The sequence below is a fragment of the Perognathus longimembris genome, chromosome 25 (assembly GCF_023159225.1).
Source record: "Perognathus longimembris pacificus isolate PPM17 chromosome 25, ASM2315922v1, whole genome shotgun sequence".
Classification (NCBI taxonomy): domain Eukaryota; kingdom Metazoa; phylum Chordata; class Mammalia; order Rodentia; family Heteromyidae; genus Perognathus; species Perognathus longimembris.
This window is the reverse complement of record NC_063185.1, coordinates 1,763,440-1,788,108: the sequence shown is the minus strand read 5'-3', so window position 1 is coordinate 1,788,108 and position 24,669 is coordinate 1,763,440. Positions and strand designations below refer to the sequence as shown.

At 38.2% G+C, this 24,669-nt stretch overlaps 1 pseudogene; it reads left to right on the top strand.

Moving 5' to 3' along the window:
* The first annotated feature begins 202 nt into the window (after window positions 1-202).
* LOC125341760 lies at window positions 203-24,355 on the top strand (annotated as a pseudogene).
* The last annotated feature ends 314 nt before the right edge of the window (window positions 24,356-24,669 follow it).

The window sequence follows — 24,669 nt, the reverse complement described above, 5'->3', positions numbered from 1 at the left end:
TAACGTATGAAACTGGAAACTCTCTGTACATCAGCTTGAAAATTAAAAAAAATATGCCAACAAAATATATATTATATATCACACTATGGTATTTAATATATGTTATATATGTATAATTATATATATCATATATATGTTGGTCAATAAAAAATCTGTGATTTGATGTACTGTACCACCTGAAGCTTTTCATAAGTATGAGCTCATGCCGTAAGTTGGAGCTGGCTGGGTATAGAACGTGTAAAGGAAAAGGAGAAAGGAACATCAAACATAGAAATTAGCATGCCTAAAGATCAGGATTCAAGACAGAACATATTTATTTTGGATATAGAAGATATATTTATGAGGGAATAAAGATTGTTCTCTTCATTGCACACATACTGTCTGCTTGGCAGTCTACAAGACACTGTTTACGCTTTCTATTGTGCAATAAATAATTACAAGATGAAAAAAAAGAGAGTACTAAAGTAGTTTGAACAAGAAAGCTCACAATATCAATGTGCAACCCAATTTTGGCATTGACCATGATATAGTGACATGTAATTGCTGGTTTCAGCAGCACCATTGGAGGGGGTAACAAACAGTATAAGAAATGTATCCAATGCCTAACGTATAAAACTGGAACCTCTCTGTACATCAGTTTGAAAATTAAAAAAATAAAATAAAAATAAAATAAAGTTCAATCCTATAAAAAAAGAAAAAAAGGAAAGAATAAGAGGAAAGGTGAATATGAATGATGAAAATGTCATAGTGAAGGCCCTACTATGTACACTTTAATATATGCCAACAAAATATAGATTATATGTCACACTATGGTATTTAATATATGTCATATAGGTATAATTATATATGTTATATATATGTTGGTCAATAAAAAAATCTGTGATTTGATGTACTGTACTACCTGAAACTTTTCATAAGTGGTGTAAGTTGGAGCTGCCTGGGTATAGAACGTGTAAAGGAAAAGGAGAAAGGAACATTAAGCACAGAAAACAACATGCCTAAAGATCAGGATTCAAGACAGAGAATATTTATTTTGGATATAGAAGATATATTTATGAGGGAATAAAGATTGTTCTCTTCATTGCATGTATACTGTCTGCTTGGCAGTCTACAAGACACTGTTTACTCTTTCTATTGTGCAATAATTAAAATAATTAAAAAATAAAAAAAGAGAGCATGAAATTTGTTTGAACAAGAAAGCTCACAATATAAATGTGCAACCCAATTTCGCCATTGACCTTGAAATACTGACATGTAATTGCTGGTTTTGGTAGCACCAATGCTTCCTTAGGCAATAGCACATGGATGCATGTGTGCAGGCCTCTGTATAGGGAATTCTTATGGAAAACTGTTGGAATCAGCTAGCAATGTGCGGTGGATGTTAGGGAAATGGGGTGGGTGAAGTGACCATCTGGGTATGATGCCCTCATACCTTTGGTTATTTGATGTATCCTTGCAAAGGATTTTTTGTCTGATCGTTTCACTGTATGTGTGACACAGTATCCTCTAGTGCAATCCAGGTGCATCATCACACATAGCTTTCATATACATAGGTTTCGTGACACAGATGTTGGATCCAATATATTAGGGATAACTCCATCCCTGGGCCTCACAATCTGTCATCTTGCAGCAAAGTATGGCGCCTGTGAAGAAGAAAGAGAATCTGCAAACATGTTGTCCAACTCATATTTTTCTCCTGCATGCAAGGCTGCACCTGCAGAGCCCCAGGAAAGAGTTTTACATATTCTTTCTAGGGATTTGCAAGAGGCTTCCATGAAAGGAGGCTATAGTATACGTGTCTGTCAATAAAAAGACACATGTGCACCTATACAAAGATATATGACTATACACACAGGATACTGTGGGCCTCATTTCCAGCTAGGATTTCAGCTTGGTAGATGCTTTCAGTATGTGTCTTTTGATTTTCATACTCCTTCTCCAGCTTCCCCTCCTTGAGAAGTGCTTAGCTGGCACTAGCTGCTTTTCTACCATGAAGCAGCAAGCCCACATGAATGGAGATGCGATGATTGCTGGGTTTTTCCCTCTCTACACTTTGGGAACAGATGGCAGTCAGAGCAAGATTTTCAGGAATGAACTGCATAAGGCATAAGTAATACATCATTTAATTTCCATTTACTGTTTTGTTTTCAGGATGGGCAATGGTTGTGGGAACTCTGGGTGCCCAAACAAATGTTCTCTGTCGTCATCTCTACACTGACCTCTCATCCCTGTGCGCCAGACACAATTATTTTATTTTGAATCGACTGTGGAGTCATTTTCTGCCAGCTAGTAGGGGAGCACCTGGAGTTTCCTGTCTTTCCAGGCCTGTGAACTCTTCACTCCATTGCACTATCACTGTGTCTCCTCCATCCCAGCCATCATTGGCAAGGTTGAAGTGATGTGATTACAAACCACCTGAGTCAGTGGCATGAGTTCTGTACTAAAAGGCTGCAGATGCATTTTCTTCCCCAAAGGACAGTGGTCTGTGATTTATTTGCTAACCATTATGTTGTGAGGATATTTATAAAAGTTCTTCTTGTGGCTCATGGCTCGTGAGAATGATCCTAAATACTCATGAGGCTGCTATCTAAGGATTGGGGTTTGTAAACAGGCCAGGCATAGAAATCATTGAGACATTTATTTCCAAGTAACCACCAACACCTGGAAGGAGAGCTGTAGGTCAAGTGGTAGAGTAAGCTCAAGGATAGTATCTGGGCTCTGATTTCAAGTGCTAGGGCACACACACACACACACACACACACACACACACACACACATCTCTCTTTTATTGTAGAAAAATTGTTAGTTTCAAATTAAGCATTGTGTCATTATTTCATGTCACATATGCTCCACAATCCAGACATAACCAGGCATTATAAAAGATCCCTTAAAAGAGAATGTTATCTGCCTATGGTGAGTTCTGTTTTCCGTCTGCACGTGCACAGCCTTGGCTTTCTGTTGTAGCAGTCTCTTAGTAATAAAAGGGTATACGAAAGAAAAGAAAAGAAAAATAGCTATGTGGAACTTCATCAACTCTTAGCTGCAGAATCCATGCCTGTTGCAAGAGAAAATGTCATTTCCCCTTTCATATTCATTCCTTTTCAAGTGCTGTGTGACAAGTGTATTCTGAGGTCACTGTCCACAGTTTGGGGCCAAGATGGCTGGGATAAAAATCATGCTCTTGCTTGCCATGGAAGATATATGTCTTTATCTTATCTGTCACTGGTATGTTTCCTAATCTGTATTTTTTTTTTCTTCTGGTACTGGGAACCCAAAGCCTGGGCATTGTCCTTAGCTTTTGTTTGCTCAAGGCTATTGTTCTACCACTTGAGCCACAACTGAGTGACTTAAAACATAAGATTTTTCACACAGGTGGAGCTCCCTACTCCAAAATAAAGGCCATAGAATATCTGGTTTCTCAGGAAATCCTATTCCATATTTAATGGGAAAGAGTTTTTTTGCTCTGGTGCATGTGGTAACAGAGAATAAGCATATTCTCTCTCAGCTTAAGTAAGTTTCTGAATCTCATTAATTTCCTCATCAAATCCTCTATAAAAGCATAAGTCACTACATTTACATTCCATCCAAATTTGGGGTAATGGTGGAACATACTCATTGGGAGGGGAGCAAGCACTCAATTTATCAAAGTTAAAAATTTTTAAATATTCCTCTTAAATTTCAATGCTCATTTCCCAGGCTTACCTTCAAGAACTACCAGCGTGTTTTGGCACTGGCTTTTGCTATTGAAGAGATCAACAAAAACCCTGATCTTTTACATAATTTGACTATGGGGTTTGATATCTGTAATGTTCAAATAGAAGCTTGGAAAGCTTTTAAAAATCCCTTTCTTAGCCTCTTTGGGAATTACAACAGTCCAAACTACTCCTGTAAGAGAGAGAGCAAGTCTATAGGAGTACTAACAGGACCATCAGGATTAACATCGGCCAGAATTGGGATATTTCTAGACCTCTACATGCTTCCACAGGTGAGGGCAGAGGAAGTTGAGTGATATTTTACAAACCTCTCATTTGTTGCCATTTCAGATATAAGAAGAAAATGATATAAAAGGACTGGATTTAGGAAACTATCAAATTTTGTGATAGTAAAGAGTAGGAATTCAAAGAAAGGGGAAATGTACTCCCAATGTTCAGCAAAAAGGATGAAAAAACATAGAGCAGACAAATGGATTATCTGAAATTTTAAGTGTTATCAATTATTTTCTTTAAAAATCAGGAAATGAAAAATGACTTCAAAGTATAAATATATATTGAGATGGACATTGGTGACTCACAACTGTAATCCTAGCTACTGAGAATACGTATCTTCAAATAACCAGGAAAAAAGAACAAGAAGTATGTGGTTCAAGGTGTAGACTGCTAGCCTTGAAAGAAAAAACTAAGAACATCCATAAGGCCCTGAGTACATGTCTCTGAGCTAATGAGGTCTCTCTCTCTCTCTCTCTCTTTCTCTCTCTATTTCTCTGCTTCTCTCTGTCTCTGGAGCATAAAAAAGGTATCGTGTTGAATGAAGTAAGTCACCCTCAGAAAGAGAAAGGAGGCATATATTCTTTCACATCTGGAAGTTAAATCTAAAATATGTACAGAAATATGAAATACAAAATATGTGTGGGCCCAAAACATATTCATTTGCATATACAAGGTTAAGTATGGTACACATAGAGGTGGAATTCCATGGTTTAACTTCCCTGGTCAACTAACCGACAGTATATAAAAGGAACACAAGAAAAATGAAACGTACCTTGTCTGAGGGGTATATATGTTAAAGGAATGTGCAAAGGAGCAGAGAAAGAGGGTTGGAAAAATACAATATTCAATGTACATAAGTGAAAATAGAACTAGGAAAGTCAGGGAATCGGTAAGATTGATATCGATGGGAAGACCTGATAGAAGTACTGGCAGAGTTAAAGAGGCATTGTATGAACAAATTGATATGTAATAAACTATTAAAATTTATTTTTAATACTAATAGAAAAGTACCTTTCATCTACTTCAGCTGGTTACCATAATATAACATCATGTTTGAGACTGGGATGGATAGAAATCTTATTATTCATGGAACATCTCATTTTCATTCTCTTTAGCTTACCTTTGGGACTTTTGATCAAGCACTGAGTGACCAGAACAGGTTCCCTGGTCTCTATCAGATGGCCACAAAGGACATAGCGATGGCCACTTCCATGGGCTCCTTACTGCTTCATTTCCATTGGAACTGGGTGGGACTGTTTACCTTAAAAGATGAGATTGGTTTGTGGATTCTTCCCAAATTGAGAAAACAGATGGCCAGACATAGAGTTTGTGTAGACTTTGAGCTAACAGTCCCAAACTATGTCCTGTCATTTCAATTCCTGTTACTTCATGACCTGATTAATAAGTCATCAGCAAATGTCCTCATCATATATAGTGATAATGAATCCATACTCGATGTAATTAAGTGTATAGAGCAGTATTTCTTAAAAGGCAAAGTTTGTATCCTGAACTGACAGTAGGACTTCACCAGGAGAAGGAGATATTTCATTCTAGGATCATTCCATGTCCGTCTCATTTTCTCCATTTCTCCATTGCCCAGATGTTTCAGCATTCACAGATTTTGTCAAGGCAGTGAACCCTTCCACATACCCAAAAGACGTTTTCCTTGCTTGGCTGTGGTTTCTCTCTTTTAATTGCTCTGATTCTGAGTCTGACTGTAAATAACATGGGAGAACTGTCCTCATGAAGCATCCTTGGATTGGTTGCCTGGGCACACTTTTGACTTGACTGTGTCTGGAGACAGTTACAATATATACAACCCTGTCTATGCTGTGGCCAAGGCTCTCCATGAGATGCTTCTTCATCAAGCAGAAGTACAAGCAATGGGAAACAGAAAAGAGAAAGTGTCTTCCCCTGCACAAGTAAGGCCTTCTGTTACAGGTGGCACATATTGTAAGCAAAGTCACTTCTTAGATGGTTTTCAGGCCACTAATGGTGACAAAATTAAATTGATGTTCGATAAATTCTTTCATTTACAAATAGCATCAATATACTCCTAGCAGACATTTTGAAAAGTGTAAAAGCACTTTTTCCCTATGAGTTTCTTACATGATAGCAATGGATGACATGTTGAACTGAATTACACATATTTTTCATAACTGACATGATTTCATTGCACTTTAGGTATCTCTAATGTAGCAAGCATACACTAGAGACGTTCATAAAATTAGCATGTTTTGGCAAACTGTAGCCAGGCAACTGAGAATTGTGTCCATGATGACTATTTATATGCAATTGGTTTCTTTGGAAAAGAGACTTTCTACACCTTTGGATTCTGAAAGATTATATTTATTCCATCCATACAATTTCTTCTGGTATACTTCAGGGGGTGTCTTGGCTATTCTTAAATTCTGAGTCATATATACATAGAAATCAGGAGTTTTTCTGGGTTTAGATTTTTTTTCTCTTCACTCTGGGATGTACTTTAATATAAGATGCTGTATCTTTTTAGCTGCATCATTTCCTGAAGAACATCCAGTTTCATAATCCTGCTAGAGATCAAGTGATTTGGGATGAGAAAAGGAATTTTGAGGCAGAATATGACATTGTGAACATTTGGACTTTTCCAGAAGGTCTTGAATTTAAGGTGAAATTAGGAAGGTTTTCTCCATATGCCCTACCTGGTCATCAGATGTCTTTAAATGTTGATATGGCACAGTGGGCCATAGAGACCACAGAGGTGGGTTAGATTTAATTATAATGCTTTAGGGACACAAAAGGAAGAGAAAAAATTCACCCATAAATGTATATCTGATTGGATGTCAGGAATTTAGTCCTGAAATACTACCTACTCAGGTGGCTGAGATCTGAAGATCATGGTTTGAATTCAGTTCAAGCAGGAACACCTATATGACTCTTATACTCATTTAACCACCAAAAAAGCAAGTTTGGACATTGGTAGCGCATGCCTTTAATACTGTGCAATCAGGAGACTTAAATCCTGAGATCTAAGATTATGGGACACTTTAAAGCCTGACCTGGCCAAAACAATCTCTGAGAGTCTTATCTCAAGTGATCACCAAAAAGCTCAGGTTAAGCTGTGGATCAAGTGGTACAATGTTAACCTTGAGCAAAAACAGTCTAAGCACCAGGAGTAGCAACAAAAGAGAAATTCAGAGTTGCTAATGTGGATTTAGAATAATGTCATAAAATATAAACTGCATAATTCTTAGCAGGTTCCTAACACCTGGCAAAGTTTACATGTGGAATCAACTGATGGACACTGACATGTAAGAAGGTATGGTGGATAGAGGGTTCACATCACCTTATAAAAGGGAAGTCTGTGCATTATTTATAGCATACTTTTAAAGCTAAAAGGAGAATTACTTCTCCTTGCTATTCACAATCTCACAGATTAACAGGAGACAACATGAATTCAAAGGAATCTCCATAGGGCTGGCAAATAGCATTTACTTTCTGCCATTAAGGTATAAATTCTTAAAGGTCTCAAGGCTTTTGTGATCACTTGATATGGAATGGATAACAGTATTCAATTTATGGACTGGATTTATGTGCTTAAAACTTTCCACTTAATAATCCAATTGTTTAAAAGAATGGACTTTTTAATAAGTTAGGTAAAACTTTGTTGTTTATTTTGTTTGTTTTTTCCAAATTTTTATTATCAAACTGATGTACAAAGAGGTTACACTTTCATACGTTAGGCATTGGATACATTTCTTGTACTGTTTGTTACCTTGTCCCTCATACCCCCTTTCCCTTTCCCCCCCTGATGTGTTCAGTTCACTCTCACCAAACAGTTTTGCAAGAATTGCTTTTGTAGTTGTTTGTCTTTTTTTACCCTGTGTCTCTCAATTTTGGTATTCCCTTTCAATTTCCTACTTCTAATACCAGTATACACAGTTTCCAATATACTCAGATAAGATTACAGAGATAGTGTAGGTACAACCACTAGAAGGTGATACAATAACATCATCAATAATAGAAGCTACAGATACAGATGGGACATTGAAAGCAGTTACAACTGTGATATAACAATCGTTTCCATAACATGGAGTTCATTTCACTTAGCATCATCTTATGTGTTCATAAGGGTATAGCTATTGGGCTCTTGTGATGCTGTGCTACTACTTGCCTAAACCTGTACTAATTATTCCCAATAAGGGAGACCATAGAGTCCATGTTTCTTTGGGTCTGGCTCACTCCACTTAGTATAATTTTTTCCAAGTTTAGGTAAAACTTTGAACAGTTACTGATAACTATCAGATTTCCATCAGCCTCCTCAGTCAGTCTGCTGTGAAAGTTGTGGTCCTGGATTCAGAAAATTGCCTCAGGAGGGAAAGGGTGTCTGTTGTTTTGATTGCACTCCCTGCTCAGAAGATGGCATTGCTAATGAGACAGGTAACTTTATGGCTGAGGGAGAAATTCATACTCACTCCTGGAATACCCCAATCCAAGGCAATGCACAAAGTCATGTATTCAGATTGTAGAATCAAATTCCTTCCCTCACATAGCAATTAGATTGTAACAAGGGTGATAAAGCTTCTTGAAACAAATAAAGAAAACATGGGCTCTGAATAGAAAATAGGATTAATTTTGTTCTACTCCTTTGTATTCAGGTGTGTTCAACTTATTAATCATGTAAGATCAACTGCTATCATTTGAAGTGCAATGCATTCTTAAGAACAAAGTTGTCATGTTCCTTAAAATTACACATGAAATACAAAGAAAACACAGACATGTCCATCTTTATTTCATTCTGATCAGAACTGTTCTTTCAACAGTGTGAATATTATGAGATGACTTTAGGGTACAAAGGAGGAACAAGTATTTTGCATAGCATGATTTTATACCTTCCATTCATGGTTTGATTCCCTGTTGACCGCCACTTTACAGGGGCATACTTGAGAACAATACACAAGTTTGAGGAAGAGTCCCAATACTCTTATAGAACGGAGTGCAAGCTTTACAATCCATGAGAGTTAATGTGGTATTTGATTGTACGTACAGGCTGAAAATTATTATGACAACACAAAGAGGTACAGAAAACAATTGTGAAGATATTATAAATGACGAGAAATAGTATGGGTGAAATTCACTGCAAGTTAAAAGTTTCAATCTGACATAAAAAAGAGAGTGAAGGTGGGAATATAATACAGACATAAAAAGCATACTGGACATGTTTGGTAATAGTTGGTATTTTTACTTTATGATACAAAGTATCAACATGCCAGATTTATCTCTATGTATGGGTTTCTTAATTTCCTGCAAAGTACTGGAAAGGGACTGATGGTTATTGAACTTCTCACCAGATATGGAGCAGTGTGTGGAGTGCCCAGATCACCAGTATGCCAACATATAGATAAACCAATGACTGCCAAGAGCTGCAAGCTTCCTGGCTTATGGGGAGCCCTTGGGGATGGCCTTGGCCTGCATGGCTCTTGGTTTATCTACACTCACAGAAGTTGTTCTTAGGGTCTTTGTGAAACATCAAAACACCTCCATTGTCAAGGCAAATAACCAGGCTCTCAGCTACATCCTGCTCATCTCCCTCATTTTCTGTTTCCTCTGTTCCTTGCTCTTTCTTTATTGGCCGTTCCAACACAGTCACCTGCGTTCTACAGCAAACCACATTTGGAGTTGTGTTCACTGTAGCCATTTCTGCTGTTTTGGCCCAAACTGTAACTGTGGTTCTGGCCTTCAAGGTCACTTCTCCAGGGAGAAGGATGAGGTAGTTGCTGGTCAGGAGCTCCTAACTTCATCATTCCCATCTGCACCCTGGTCCAGGTGACTCTCTGTGGAATCTGGCTGGGAACCTCTCCTCCTTTCATTGACACAGACACACACTCTGAACATGGCCACCTCATCATCCTGTGTAACAAGGGCTCCCTCACTGCCTTCTACTGTGTCTTGGGATACCTGGGTTCCCTGGCCCTGGCCAGCTTCACTGTGGCTTTCCTGCCAGGAACCTGCCTGACACCTTCAATGAAGCCAAGTTCCTGACCTTCAGCATGCTGGTGTTCTGCAGTGTGTGGCTCACCTTCCTGCCTGTCTACCACAGTGCCAAGGTCAAGGTCATGGTGGCTGTGGAGGTCTTCTCCATCTTGGCCTCCAGTGCAGGGCTCCTGGGCTGCATTTTTGCCCCTAAGTGCTTCATCATCTTGTTAAGGCCAGACAGCAACTGTCTTCATGGCTTCTGAAACAGAATATATCCTCAAAGAAATAGGTCCTCATAAGGTAAAACTTACATGTTTGGTAAAATGTATTCCTTTTATCCATCAGATTAGTGTATATTGTTGCAATCCCTGAGACCATATGTCCAGTTAACCACCACTTCCCCCTTGTGCCAAAGATCCAGAAATGAAGCTGTGCTTCAAGTGGCAGATTAGTAATCGGAGTACAAAACCTAAGGACAGCACCCAGGCCCTCATTTCAAGCCCCATGACCTCTACACACACACACACACACACATACACACACACACACAAACACTCAGTTGAGAAGAAATTCTCTGACTACTTCTGACATTTTTGGGAAAAGGGTGGGACTCCAGATTGAAAAATTGGGGTGTTGATAACATTTTGACACAAAATAGATTTCCCAAATGCCTAGCCACCTCAGAAATGTATACAAATGAAGAGTCCCACAATGAGAAAAAATGAATCTGAGGTGTGATTTTATACCATTTTCCTATTCAAATCCCACTGTCCAATGACAATGAAGAAATAAAATATGAAAATAAAATATGGATGTAAATAGTATAAATATGAATAATGAAACAGGGAAATAACTTATCAATGGAAATGAAAGTGCTCACAGCCACCATAATGAGAAAAATATTCTCAAAAAGAAGGGGAAAGGGCTGGGATGTACCTCAGTGGCAAAGCACTTGCCTACCAAGTGCAACATCCTGGGTTCGATCCCCAGTACCAAAACAGAAAAGACAAAAAAAAAAATATACAGTTAAAAAAAAACAAGGGGAAAATAAGTTTGTATACTAATTTCACCCAATAATTAGAAATCATCAAAAAGACTACAAAGAAATTATGCATGAATAAAGTCACTTAAAAGAAGTCATGTCTACATTTGCTCAATGGGGCATGAGAACAATGGCAATAGAAAGTGTTGGGAAGAAAAAATTAACGAAACTATATAGCCTGAAAAAACAATAAATTGAAGTTATTTTATCATCAGCTTTTGCATAGTGGCAATTGATTTTTAAAAACTGATTTTTCTACAGAAAAGGAAAAGGTACATTAAAAACTGATTACATTAAAAAACATAGTATATAGTATAATTATCTGGATGTGCCAAAACATATCAACTTTATTCAAATCTTTATTCACAGACAATGGTTTCTAACAAAATTGGAATATAACCGTGTAGTAGGAGTTTATAGTAATGATAATATAAAGTGAATGATTTCAGTTGTTTAAGGGCTGGACACCAGGACTGGAGACATGTAAGGTCGTTGCACTACCTGTGAAACAGTACACTGTGGAAAGACCACTTAGATGAGTTGTACATCTATGTCAGCAAGTGGGAAATCACTAACAATACACAACAATTTACTTTATTTCCAAAAGGAGCAGAAAAAATACATAAAAGCACCAAATTATAATGAAGGCACAGAAAGCATGAGAAGTTTTTGCTTATTCTGTAAGGACTAACCAAATAGAAAACGTTGGAATATGCCTATTAAGCTGACTAGATCATTAATCACTTTCTATTTGAATTATCTAAATATAATAATGAAGAGACAATAAACTGGAAAATATTTCAAATAATTTGAGAGACAGCATAGGATATAAGCTCCATACAAATAGCCATTAAAAATTCAGATGAAATGAATGCAATAGAAAATTTTCCTATTAATTTTGAATTATTCAAAACCATTACATTATCAGTGTTTCCAAATGTGTTAAAGTAACTTATGATGCAATGAATTTTCAGACAACATCAATCGCATACTCAATTTTTTTAAAAGAAAGAAATCTAGACATATAGGGAGAGCTATGACTAAGAAAACAACGTGGAAAAGACTTTAACATTCACCGTAGGTGCAGTAATTCATAACAGGTAAGCTACCAACTAAACTGTTGCTGCATGAGTAGCTGAAAATCAAAAGAGTAACCCAGAATCCAAGATAGGCAAAACCATGAGTGATGGTAAAGCTATAAGAAATGTCTCTCACCTAGACCACATTGTAAGCAGTCATCATTCTCCCAGAGGCACAGAAGGTGATGATCTGCAAAGCTATTTCTCTTCCAACACTTGTAACACCAAACCTGTGGTGTTTCTTGAACCCAGTGTCATTCTTCGCTACCAACTGGATGTCCTACCATGCCATTGTGACACCACCTATACTTAACATAGTCCCCACGAGTTCAGATCTTAGTCCTACTGCACTACCTCCAGTGAAGAAACCACTGTAAAGCAGGTGTTCATTCTATGTGGTCACCACCGGCCTTCCTGAAACGACAGAGGGCTGGCACCGGAGACATCGCCTTAACATCCATTCTCCCCATGTGGAAGATGATTACGAAAAACAAAGATGCTCCGATGACTCAGAACACAGTAGCTTTACACATACACCAGTCCTTAAGACTCACACTGCACAGAAGTGTTGCCATGGCTCAAACAGGTAGAGAAGTAGCCTTAAGCAAGAAGTGAAGGGACAATGCCCAGAGTTCAAGTCCCACCACTGACAAAAAAACATACTGTACAGACACACCAACAATCAAACACACAAAGTTTTTGTCCATCAAGCTGTGTTTCAAAATGCCCCTTTTCAGCCTTTCTCCATTGCAAGAAAATATCCTGTCTTACCAACCACCTAAAGACAAAACAGAACAGGTGAAATGCTTTTCCCAACCTCTGTAATCCATATGGATAAACAGCTGTGATACAGAGCCCTGACTCCAGCCTTTCTCCTTAAAAGTGTCAGGAGACAGCAAAATCCTCAAAAGTTACCTGAAATCTTCGACCCTCTTCAAACATTATTTTGATTACTCCAGTCTCTGTTTCTCAATTGTAGTGTTTTTAAGTTTAGTATTACTAATATATATATATATATGTATGTATATATATTCTTTCTTTGTTATATTGTCTTTTTCCTTTTCTTATTATAATTTTCTTCTTTAATTCTTTTTTCTCTTTTTCTTTTGTTTCTTAGTTTTCCTCTTTCTGTTCCTTTACTTCCCTATAGTCCATTACTCTCATTTTCACCTCCTTTATTTTTTATTATATCACTTCATCTTACTTCTAATTTCACCCCAACTCATTTTCCTATCTCCTGGCCCTTCAGCCCTTTGTTTTCTTTAGTCTGTTGATCCCTAGTTGTTTCTTTGAGCAAGACTGTATCAGTATTCATTTTATCTGTGTTGAAGTGGCTCATCCTAATATCCTTCGAATCCAGTTTACCTCTAATCTCATGACATAATGGTTTACTGATTGCAACAATATATACTACCACCTAATGAATCACAATACCCCACCTTAACAAAAAAAAGCAGATATAGATAGAGGAATCCATGGTGTGAATGTTTGGAGTCAGTATAATGTACCATGGCCAAATTTGTTAGTTTTTTTTCTCTTTTACCATCCAAGGTGTTTACTTGTTGATTTATATGCATATTATTGTTAAAAAACATGAGGAAATCCCTGCAATCTATGTTTCTGCTTGTCTGGCTTTAATATAATTCCTCCACATCTTTCCCTTTCCTTATGAATGACACAGTATCATTCTATATCATGGAAATGTAGAATTCCATTGAGTCCAATCTTGATCCACTTGTCTTTTGAGTGACTGCTGGCCACAGGGAGATTCTTAGTTTATGAGCTAGTCATGTTGCCTGTGGTTATAAAGGCCTCACATGTACACACTAGGCCAACACATGTGCTGATCCAATGTTTGCTCTCACAAAGCTCCTTTCTCTGGGAACACAATGGCAGCCATCTTCCCTGGACACCGAGGCCAGCTATCCCAGGATGCCCAAAGTCATGAGTAATCCTTGGCATCGAATAATCCTAGCATCGAGATATTAAGGAGCTAACACTTGAGATACAGAACTCCAATATGGATAACAAAAGCAAGGAAATATTTCATTTAGGCAGTAACTTCCTGATTAAAACCCCAAACAGCTCAGTAAATTAGAGCAAGAATTGACCAAGGGATTTACATCCAACTAAAAACCTTTAGTACAACAAAGTAAGCAATCACTAGACTGAATCTATGGTTTCAGGAACATGGCAATAGTCCATGGATATATTTGTGGAGGCCTCTGTACATGGAATTCTTTTTGAAAATTGATTGAATCAACCACCTATGTTCTCTAATGGTTTTGGACAATGGGTGTGCTAATTTACCAGGGTTAGGGTATGATCTTTGGTTGACATCTCACTGGCATGGGTTTTTTTTTGGTGGGGTAAGGGTATTTTACTGTGCACTTGAAATGGATTACAGATGTAATCCAGATGCATCATCCCAAATGCCTTTCCTGCAAAAAGTTTCTTGACACAGGCATTGCACCAAAAACATCAAAGGTAACTTCATCCCAGGGCCCTCACTATCTGTGGTCTTGGAGGAAATCACAGCACCTGCGATGAGGACAGAGAATCTGCAAACATGTTGTCCAACTCATGTTTTTCTCCTGCGTGCAAGGCCGCAGCAGCAGAGCTCCAGGAAAGGGTTTACACATTCTTCCTGGGGATTCCTAAGAGGCTTCGATGAAAGTTGGGCTACAGTATACATGTCTTTCAACACACACACACACACACACACACACACACACACACACACACACACACACACACACACACACAGAAGAATATACACATCTGACATTGTGGGCCTCATTTCCAGCCAGGATTTCAGCTTGGCTGCTTCTCCAAGGATGTGCCTTTTGGTTTTTCCACTCCTTCTTCTCCAGCTTCCCCTCCCTGTCGGGTCCTTGGCTGGCACTAGCTGCTTTTCTTCCATGAAGTAGCGAGCACATAGGGATGGAGAGGCAATGTTTGCTGGGTTTTTCCCTCTCTATACTTTGGGAACAGATTGCAGTAACAGCAATGATTCTGGAGATGAACAGAACATTCTGTAAGTAACTCCTCATTTTATTTCCATTTACTGAGTTGTTCTCAGGATGGGCAGCCCTTTATCTTCTCTATCCAAGCTGTCACTGCAGGGAATGAAATGATGTGATTCCAAACATCCTGAATCATTGACATGAGTTCTGTACTAAAAGGCTTCAGACAGATTTCCTTCCCCACAGACAAGTGGTCTGAGATCTCTTTGGTAAAACTTACATAAGGAGGACATGAAGGAAAATTCTTATTGTAGGCTGGTGGCTCATGACTACAGTCTTAACTACTCAGGAGTCTGGTATCTGAGGGTTGAGGTTTGAAGCAAGCCTGGGAATAAAATTATGTGCGATTTTATCTCCAATTAACTATGTAACACTGGAAGGAGAGCTGTAGGTCAAGTAGCAGAGTGCTAGCCTTGAGCAAATGAGCTCAGGGACAGTATCTGGCCTCTGATCTCAAGCACCAGGACACACACACACGCACACACACACACACACAGAGAGAGAGAGAGAGAGAGAGAGAGAGACACATATGCACACTCTCTTTTATTGTAGACAAGTATTTATTGTTTCAAACTAAGCACAGTGTCATTACTTCATGTCAGATACACTCCACAATCCAGCCATAAACCAGGGACTATAAAATATCCCTTATGATAGAATTTTATCTGCCCATGGTAGTTTTTACTCATGCACATGTATATCCCTGGCGTTCAACCTGGAGTGACAATAATAAATGGCACAAATATACACAAATATACACAAAAATATATACACAAAAATATACACAAAAGAAAGGAAAAGAACAGAACAAAAAGAAGGAAAGCGAGGCAAAAATGGCTGTATGGAACTTCAAGAAATTTTAGCAGTCTAGTCCATACCTATTGCAAGAGAAATTGTCATTGCCTCTATCATTTTCATTCTTTTTCAAGTGCTTGGGTGACATGTATATCCTGAGGTTCCTGTGCCCAGTTGGGAGCCACAATGGCAAGGATAAAAAACTTTTCCCTGCTAGAGAAGACATGTGTCTTTATCTTATATGTCACTGACATATTTGCTTAGCTTTCTTTCTTTTGTGCTGTTCTTGAGGACCCAGGGCTTGGCTATTTATTGTACCTGAGCCTTTTGGCTCAAGTCTACTGCTCTACTACTTGAGCCACGACTCCATATCTGCCAGTTTTTTGGTATTAAATGGAGATTAAGATTCTCCCAGACATACTTGCCCAAGCTAGGTTCAAAACATAATCCTCAGATCCCAGACTTCAGAGTAGCTACGGCTACAGATAAGAGGCTTCAGTGCCAGGCTTAGCTTATTTTACTTATGCCTCCCTATCTACCCATGTTGTGCTGACTTTCCTTCTCTTAATTTCCCAAAATAGGTTTGAATATTTTGGTTACTGTGCTAAGATAGACGCATTAAGTATTACAGTTTAAGCTGGTGGATATTTCTTATCTACCCACAGATAGGAAGAGAAGTATGGTATGGGTTATGTAAATTATTATACATGGTATTGATAACATACAGCAATATTCATTCACGAAGTCTTTCTTGTAGGTAACTGGACCACTGCAACTAGATATCAGTGAATGAGATATTTGACTGAATTCTACATCCACTGATATTCTGACAATGACTCTCAATTGTTATACAATATTGTACTCGTGCCAGATAACTGGTTCTTCTTTGTCATGTACTTTGATTATAGTCACCTTCTCTATATGGCCATGTTTATATCTTGTCCCACATACTTATTTCCCTCCCATATCTCTAAATTTACCTGTTCATTTTCAGCAGACTTAGGTCACTAGCATTACAGGTAGGAGCCACTAATGATTGGCCTGAGTTGCACACTTAATTGACCTTGTCTCTCAAGGCTGACGCTCTATCATTTGAGCCATACCTCCACTTCTGGCTTATTTCTGGTTAACTGGAGAGAAGAGTATTATGGACTTTTCTGTCCCAGCTGGCTTTCATTCAGGAACCTTAGACATCAGCCTCTTATCAGCTAGGATTACAGGCACAGGTAGACCTGACTACTTGATGTATCTCCAATATTTAATTCTTATATGCCATCCGCAAAATGGCAATTCTTTTGGATTTTTAAAATGTTTTCACTTAATTTGTAAATTAGTACAAATCATGATTTGAAGGGGTTCCACCTTTATATTTCCATACATTTCCATACACACAGTATACTTGGGACAAATTTACCTCTTCCTTATCATATTTGCTAGTAAATTAATTAAGCAATGATTTTCAGAAGGTACTTCTATGTTCCACAACATTTGCATGAAAAATAGTGGTTTGTTTTGTAAAGAGTTGGATCCAGGTACAAATGTTCAGGAATGACTAAAAGGACTGTAAATTATCTACCTATGAGTATATTTAAAAAGTCATCACTGAAATGAGAAGCCTCTAGTTATTGCATTTATGAGAAGACCTTTACCAAGACAGAAATAAACAATGAAAATATAAACTCAATCTATCTCCATGGGGAAATTTAAGGTACTAATCCACAGGCTCTTTCAATGTTTTTTTTTTCAACTGGAAGTTACAAGTATTTAATTAACAAATTAATTACTATATCAGAAATATCAACTCCTCTACCACAGGAGAGCAGCATTTTCATGCCATGTTTCTAGAATGCATCTCCAGCTCAGACATTTTTATATGCTTGATATCATCGTAACAAACTGGAGTGACTCAACACATAAGAGTTTTCACACAGGTGAGGCTAATTACTCCAAGATAATAGCAATAGAATATTTGGAGCCTCATGAAATCCTGTTCTGTGTTTAAGGGACAACAAGTTTTTGTGGTGGTGCATTTGGTAATGGAGAATAAGTAAGCTCTTTCTCTGCTTAAGTTACTGAATGTCATTCATGACAAATTATATTCACATCCTACCTAATCCTATATGCATACATAAGACACTGCATTCACATCCAATTCCTATTAGGGATAATATTTACACATCCATAAAAATCATGACCTTCGAAGTACTCCTCTTAAATTTCGATGCTTATTTCCCAGGCTTAACTTCAAGAACTACCAGTTCATTTTGGCCTTGACTTTGGCTGTTGAAGAAATCAACAAAAACCCTGATCTTTTACATAACGTGACTCTGGAGTTTGATATCTGTAATGTTCAAATAGAGGCTTGGGAAGCATTTAAAAATCCCTTTGTTAGCTTCTTTGGGAACTACAACATTCCAAACTACTCCTGTAAGAGAGAGAGAGACCACGGCTATAGCAGTACTAACAGGACCAACAGGATTAACATCTGCCCAAATTGGGACATTTCTGGACCTCTACAGGTTTCCACAGGTGAGAGTGGGGAGAAGTAGAGTGATATTGAAAAGAAATATCTAATTTGGTGCCATACCAGTTATAAGAAGAAAATGAGAGGAAGAGACCAGATTTGTGAACCTATTAAGTTTGTGATACTAGAACAGAATAATTCAAGGTAATGGTTACACTTATGAAAGTTAATAGTAAAGGTTATTTGATAAAGGTGATGAAAAAGTTTGAGCAGACAAATCTTTATCAATTATTTTCTTTTAAATACCAGGAAATGAAAAATGACTTTAGTGTGTAAAGATACATTGAGCCTGGTGCTGGTAACTCACAAGTGGAATCCTAGCTACCCAGGACATATGCTACTAATTAACCAGGAAAACGAAGGGAATAAAATGTGGTTGAAGTAGCAGAGTGCTAGCATTGAGGGAAAAAAACACAGGAAGTGCATGAGGCACTAGGTTGATGCTCCCGCACTAACAGACACACACATGTGCACACACACTCAGAAACATGAGCAAGGTATTGTGTTGAATAAAGAAGTCAGGCTCACAAAGAGAAAGGGAGCATTTCTCCTCTTATATGTGAAAGTTTAATCTAAAATATGAACATAAAATATGACATAAATATGGATCACACACAAATCAATTTGCACATATACAAGGTTAAGCTGTAAAGTATGGTACCTACAAGGTGGAATTACCTGGTATAACCCCTCTGGTCAACTAAAGACAGTATAAAAAATGAACACCAGAAAAATGAGTCATACTTTGTCTGACAGAGGATAGGTGTTAAGGGAATGTGCAAAAGAACATATAATTAGTGAGTACATGTGTGAGAAAATACAATACAATATTCAGTGTACTTATGTACAAATAGGATTAGGAAAGTCAGGGCATGGGTTGGATTGATATATTATATATATATATGTATATATATATATATACATACATATGAAGATTTGATGGAAATAGTGACAAAGATCAAGAGGCATTGTACAAACAAATTGATATGTCACATCAATACTAAAATTTAAATGCTAAAATAAAAACCTTACATCTACTTCAATTGGCTACTTAACATACATCGTGCCTGAGACTGTGGTGGATAGAAATCTTCTCATTCATGGAGCAATACATTTTCATTCCCTCTAGCTTTCCTTTGGGCCTTTAGATGATGGCCTGAGTGACCATAACAAGTTCCCTGCTCTATATCAGATGGCCCCAAAGGACACATCGATGGCCACTGCCATGGTCTACTTACTGCTTCACTTCAGCTGGAACTGGGTGGGCCTGTTAACACTACAAGATGAGAATGGTTTATGGATTCTTCCTGTATTGAAAAAAGAGATGGCCAAGAACAGAGTTTGTGTAGACTTCCAGCTAGAGATCACAAACTATGTCATGTCATTTAAATTCTTGTCATATTATGACCAGATTAATAAATCTTCAGCAAATGTCCTTATCATATATAGTGATAATGAATCCCTACTACATTTAATCATGTATGTTGAGCAATATTTACTAAAAGAAAAAGTTTGTATCATGAACTTACAGTGGGATTTAACCATGAGGAGGAGATATTTCATACTGGGTACCTCCGATGTGCCTCTATCTTTTTCACACCATCACCCAGATGTTCCCGGATTCACAGATTTTGTCAAGGCAGTGATCCTTTCCACATACCCAGAGGACTTTTTCCTTGCTTGGCTGTGGTTTGTCTCTTCTAATTGCTCAGATTCTGAGTCTGACTGTGGAACATGGGAGAACTGTCCTCGTGATGCCTCCTTGGATTGGTTGCCTGGGCACATTTTTGATATGACTATGTCTGGAGACAGTTACAATATATACAACACTGTATATGCTGTGGCCCATGAGATGCTTCTTCATCAAGCAGAAGTACAAAACATGGGAAACAGAAAAGAGACAGTGCCTTTCCCTGCACAAGTAAGGCCTTTTGTTTCAGGTTCCACACACTATGAACAGTCATTCCTTAGATGGTTTTCTTAGCATATGAAATGAAACGTTTCTGTTATCTTTCCAAAACCCAAGAAACTATAATTGTTTAAATGTCTGTGAACTACTGTAGACATATGTTCATGTGCTTTTCAGGAAACAGGCCAGTAACAAGGACAAAACTAATTCCATGTTCTGTAAATTCTGTCAGTTACAAATGTCCTCAGCATACTTGTAGCTGATGGCTTGAAAACTGTAAATACACCCTTTCCCTATGAGTTTCTTACATAGTAGCAAAAGATGACCTGCTCAAAGAAACATTCATATTTTTGAGAGTTAATTAGTTTCATTGTACATTGGGTATTACTAATGTAGCAAACACAAACTAGAGACATTCATAAAGTTAGTGCTTGTGTCAAACTGGAGCTAAGCAATTAAGAATTGCCTAATACTAGACTATTTACAGGGAATTAGTTTCTCTTCAAAAGATTTCTACTCATTTTGATTTAGAAAGTTTATTTTTATTCTTCCATAGATTTTCCTCTGGTGTAACCCATGAGGTGTCTGTGATAATCATCTGATCCAGAAATTTAAGGCAATGAGGAGCTTTTCTTAGTTCAGGTTTTCTGTGTTAACTCTGGAATGTACTTCACCATAAGATGATGTATCTTTCTAGCTGCACCCTTTTTGGAAGAATATTCACTTCCATAATCCTGCTGGAGATCAAGTGATTTTGTATGAGAAAAAGAAACTGGAGGCAGAGTATGACATTATGAACATTTGGAATTTTCCAGAAGGTCTTGAACTTAAGTGGAAAGTAGGAAAGTTTTCTCCTTGTGCTCTACAAGGTCAGCAACTGTCTTTTTCTGAAGATATGGTAGAGTGGACTATAAGAACCACAGAAGTGAGTTGGATTTAGTTGTAATGATTATAAAGACACATAGAGAAGCAAAATTATATATATAATATATAAATTGTGATAATTTACATATATAAAATTACATATATATTCATATTGGTTGGATACCAACAACTTACTCCTTGAGTCCTACCTATTCTGGTGGCTGAAATCTAAATATCATGATTTGACATCAGTCCAAGCAGAAACACCTGTGACACTCTTATCTTCATTTAACCACCACGAAAAAGCAATTTGGGGTGCTGGTGGCTCTTATCTGTAATCCAAAGTGTTCAGCAAGTTAACATCTTCACATCTAAGCTCACAGATTAGTTTAAAGCCTGACCTGGGAGAACAATCTGTGAGATTCTTATCTCAATTGCTCACTAAAAGATCCGGTGGAATTGTGGATCAAGTGTACAGTGCTAACCTTGTGCAAACAAAGCCCACTAACAGTGTCCAGAGCTTCAATTCAAGCCCCAGGATAGGCATCACAATGAAAAAGAAATCCAAAGTTTCTTATGTTGATTTAGAATATGGTCATCGAATATAAATTGCATATTTTTAGCACATTTCTCACAGTGACAGAGTACCTGAAGAATCACTTTAGGTGGCATAAATGTGTATCTTGCTCCCTTCTGTGGAGGTCTCCTTAAATACATAGTTGGCCTGGAAATTAGACATGTTCTGTGAGAGGAATCATGGAAAGAACTGTGGCCACTGGAAAAGTCAGAAGCAGATACTATGCGTATGAGGTTCACATAACCCTATAAAAGGAAATCTGTGCATTCTTTACAGTATAGTTTTAAAGTTTCAAAGAGGATTCTTCCTCCTTGCTCTTCACAATTTCACCTATGATTAGGAGACACCATATAAAGGCATGAATTCAAGGAAACCACTAATCTCTGATCTTTTAAAGGTCTCATACTTCTCAATAGTTCAACAGTCTAGAGATCAAGGATATGCTACATTAGCCACTTGGGATCACATGGTAGAGAATCTATAGCAGCATTCAATTTACTGACTGGATTTGTGTGCATAGAATACTGTGCTTAATAATCTAATTCTTTAAAATAATGAACATCTTGGAGGGTTAGGTCAAAATATGAAGAGTTTCTGATACCTACCAGGTTTCCATCAGCCTCCTCAGTCTGTCTGCTGTGAAAGTTGTGGTCCAGGATTCAGAAAATCGCATCAGGAGGGAAAGGCTGCCTGTTGCTTTGATTGTACCCCTTGCTCACAGGATGACATTGCTAATGAGACAGGTAAATTCGTGGCTGAGGGAGAAATTTATACTTTCTCTTAGATTCCCCAATGCATACAAGTCATGCAAAATGTACTATATTAGGATTATAGAATCAAATTCCTAGTTCCTTCACTTAGTGATTTAATTGCAACAATGGATGATGTAGCTTCTTGAAAAAAGAAACAAATCAGGATCTCTGAATTACAAACAGGATTAATTTTTTCGACTCTTTTGTATGCTTTTTTTATCCAACTTCTCAATAACTAAGTTTAACTGCCATCACATGAAGCCTTGTTAAGTATAAGCTTTCCACGTTCTTCAAATTTACCTTGAAAACACAAAACGTTCATATCTTTGTTTCCTTGTGCCCAGAACTGCTCTTGAAGTAGAGCAAGTGATGTTGGTTGGTTTTGGTGTTAAGATGCAGGAACAACTATAGTGTATAGTATGAATTTATACCTTCAATGAGTAATTTGATTTTTGGTTCACCACTGCTTTACCAGTGTGTGGGACAGAAAAATATAAAACTTCAGCATTAGGGTCACAGTGCTCTTATGTATATTGTAAGGAGTCATAGAGGGAAATGCAAGTTTTACTATCCACAATATTGAATGAGGTATTTGAGTTATGCACACAAGTTGAAAATTATTATGCCAGAATAAATAATTATGAAGATATTACAAGTGGAAAAAATAATAGGTATGATAGTCACTGCAAGTAATTAAGTTTCAATCAGGCTGAAAGAAGGAGAATGTAGGAACTAGTAATGGATTATGATAAAGACATAAAATAATTCTGAAGATGTCAGGTAATACTTGGTAATATTTACTTTATGCTAGTAAGTATTGACATGTCAGGATTATCTCTGTATAGGGGTTTCCTAGTTTCCTTTAATGTACTGAGAAGGGACTAACAGTTACTTGACTTCCTTACCATACATGGAGCAGTGTGTGACGTGCCCAGATCATCAGTATGCCAATACACCAAGAAACCAGTGCCTCCTGAGAGCTGCAAGCTTCCTGGCTTATGGGGAGCTCTTGGGGATGGCCTTGGCCTGCATGGCTCTTTGCTTATCTACATTCACAGCAGTTGTTCTTGGGGTCTTTGTGAAACATCACAACACGCCCATTGTCAAGGCAAATAACCAGGCTCTATGCTACATCCTGCTCATTTCCCTCATCTCCTGTTTACTCTATTCCTTGCTCTTTATTGGCGGTCCCAACACAGTCACCTGCATTCTACAGCAAACCACATTTGGAGTTATGTTCACTGTAGCTGTTTCTGCTGTCTTGGCCAAAACTGTCACTATAGTTCTGGACTTCAAGGTCACTTCTCCAGGGAGAAGGATGAGGTGGCTCGTGATGTCAAGGGCTCCGAACTTCATCATTCCCATCTGCACTCTGATCAAGATGATTCTCTGTGTAATCTGACTGGGAGCCTCTCCTCCCTTAATTGATACAGACGCACACTCTGAACATGGCCACATCATCCTCCTGTGTAACAAGGGCTCCCTCACTGCCTTCTACTGTGTCTTGGGATACCTGGGCTCCCTGGCCCTGGCCAGCTTCACTGTGGCTTTCCTGGCCAGGAACTTACCTGACACCTTCAATGAAGCCAAGTTGCTGACCTTCAGCATGCTGGTGTTCTGCAGTGTGTGGCTCACCTTCCTGCCTGTCTACCACAGTGCCAAGGTCAAGGTCATGGTGGCTGTGGAGGTCTTCTCCATCTTGGCCTCCAGTTCAGGGCTCCTGTGCTGCATCTTTGTCCTCAAGTGCTACATCATCTTAATAAGGCCAGATAGAAATGTTCTGCATGGCTTCCGGGACAAAACACATACTCTGAGAAACACTGATTTCTTAGAGGAGAGACATTAAAAGTCTCCTTAAATACAAAGTTTGGTAGGAAATAGGTTATAATGAAGTATTAAGCAGGGATTTGCAAATACATTGCACTGAGTAGTCTCACACGTTTTATTTATCATTAAGTTCTTTTTTTTTTTTGGCCAGTCCTCTGGGCCTGAGCACTGTCCCTGGCTTCTTTTTGCTCAAGGTTAGCACTCTGCCACTTGAGCCACAGCGCCACTTCTGGCCATTTTCTGTATATGTGGTGCTGGGGAATCGAACCCAGGGCCTCATGTATATGAGGCAGGCACTCTTGCCACTAGGCCATATCCCCAGCCCTATCATTA